Source organism: Sitophilus oryzae, unplaced genomic scaffold (genome assembly GCF_002938485.1).
Source record: "Sitophilus oryzae breed Bouriz unplaced genomic scaffold, Soryzae_2.0 scaffold_1720_pilon_pilon, whole genome shotgun sequence".
Classification (NCBI taxonomy): domain Eukaryota; kingdom Metazoa; phylum Arthropoda; class Insecta; order Coleoptera; family Curculionidae; genus Sitophilus; species Sitophilus oryzae.
In genome coordinates this window covers 201674-204326 of record NW_022146414.1, presented here as the reverse complement: position 1 = coordinate 204326, position 2653 = coordinate 201674, and positions in this window count along the sequence as shown.

Here is a 2653-nt window from a genome sequence, read left to right as displayed (position 1 = left end):
TCAGTGGTATCCTGCTGTGTTGCTTTTTGTCCAGAAGTTTCCGAATAATCGCGTTTCAAAGTTGCAGAAACAATTAAACATGCTTGCATTGAGATTTTGGTTTTCAGGCTAGTGTTTACACAAAAATTATTGCAATGGGTCTCCTTGTAGTTCAAATGATTAGAAGATCAGGTGGCAACATGGACGTAGCCATTACATTTTTCTAGGGGGGTCGAAATACTAATAAACAGAAAACATAATAAACATTATCGTTTCTTTTCTCAAACTCGAATGAGTGGTAACTTCCAGGGGGGAAGGGGGGACATGGCCCTCCTCTGCCTCCCTCCGGTCCGGCAGAGCTTAAACAAGAGGTTTTCGGGTACATGGATTGACAGAAGGGGACCAATTGAATGGCTTCCAAGATCACCGGATTTAACACCCTTAGACTTTTTTCTTTTTGGACATCTTAAATCCATTGTTTATAAAACACAACCTACTGGTATTAATGAACTTAAGAGGCGAATTAAAGCAGAATGCCAGTCAATTCCCGGTAAAGTTTTCCGAAATGTTATAAAGGAGTTTGAAAACAGACTTTATGTTTTGTTTACAGGAAAATGGACGACATTTTGAACTTATAAGATAGGGCGTAAGTGGTGTAACCTAATCTTCTAATCATTTGTACTACAAGGAGATCCATTGCAATAATTTTTGTGTAAACACTAACATGAAAACCGAAATCTCAATGCTGCAACTTTGAAACGCGATTATTCGGAAAACTCTGGACAAAAGGCAACAAAGTAGGATACCACTGAAATAATAATTAAACGCCCTTTAAAACGATGTGCCACATAACCCCCATTCCCATTTAAGATCTACCCCTCCTAGGGGGTTGAAAGAAAAAGACTAAAATTATTTATTTTAGTCTTTTGTCCCCCTTACAAATGTGTTTGTGTTTTTTAATCTTGTAAATCCCTTACAAATAAAATTGACGTGTTTTTCCGATTTTTCATATTTTTAACTGCAAGAAAGATATTAAGGGTGGGAAGTTTTAAAATTGACAGTGTATAATTATTGTAAATTACTATTGATAACTTCTAAAGTATTCATTTAAAAAAATACACTTAAACCATTAAATTCTATGTAAAAAGGTGCTTTGGAAATGTTTTCACAAAAATATAAAATTTTCCATTGCAAAAAAGTTACAGCGATTTGTTAAAAATGTACATTTTTGAAAAACACCCGTGTACTCCGAAAAAAAACGGATATCGATATGCGGTTTTTACCATCATATTTTTGATAAAAATTGAGAAACCGATATTATTTTTGGTCTATCTCGTATAGAAAAGGGCATTTCCCTTTAAAAGTGAACAATTTGGTCCATTCTGTACATTGTATTTTCTGTAATTTTTTGGATGTCGTTTGTCGAAATCTTTTCGGACTCTTTGGACATACTTTACTCATTATTCAATATTAATTTTTTTATTGATAAAAAATGGTCTGTTAGTTTTTTATTTTTGACTTCACTCAATTTTAAATCACAATTTTTAAACCTAGGCCAATTTAGGCAAATAAAAATACCAAGTTATACTAAAAAATACTATTTATTTTGAATGGCAGTTGAAAAATAGTCTATTATTAAGTTCTATGTCTCAGTCACCAGACTTTTCTATTATTCATCGCATTAAAGACATATACAGGGTATCCCAGAAATAAGTGCAAATATTTTAACTGGTAGTATAGTTCAACCCCAGAAACACGCCTATGAGGTTTTTTTCACGAAAAAAAAATTTTGAAAATTCGAAATTTTTTGAAAAATTTTTTGGAATTTTTTTTAGTTTTTAGTTAAAAAACATAATTTCTTGATAATACGGCAACATAGGTATTAGATTAAATTTACAAGAAAGGAAATCCAGAAAAGATCCAGTGGTTTTCAAAATTTTAGCAAAAAATATTTTTTTTTGAAAATTTTCAAAGCAAAATAACTCCGTTATTTTGGACTTATTTGAAAAACGATAAAAAGAAAATATGTTTCTTTTATCGAGATCTACCACCCCTTAAAATATTTGCACTTATTTCTGGGACACCCTGTATATTATAAAAACTTAAAAATATCTTTTTCTCCATCACTTAATACTGCGCACCTTAATATACCGAACAATAAAAAAAATTATATCAAGTAAGCTTTAAGTGTGACAGGTAAAAAATTCTAATGAAATTTTCCATAAAATTGTTTATCCGTCAGCATACGGAACAGAGTTGATCGTAAAATTTTTTGATCACACTGTAGATATTTTTCTATTATTTAAAGCATTAAAAATTTCTTTATAAACTTTTGAAAATGTTTTAATTAGATGGTACCGCACTTTAATATCAAATCAAATACAGTACGTCTGCCGGCTCTGTGTCTATGAATGGAATGCGGACAAAAAACATTTAAATAAACAGCAATATATTTTATACGTCGACTTGACGAGTACGTCACCGCAAATTGCTCCGCCCACTCATTTTATTGGCTACTTGCAAATTTGTTCAATTTTTATTGATGGGACGTGTCGTCTAATTTTTTACGAAAAACATCGAGAGAATATCGTTTCCCCTCTCACGGATACCCCGTAGCTACAGAACGGACAGACGTACTGTAATACAGTATGATTATTTATGTTTATTTTTTTTA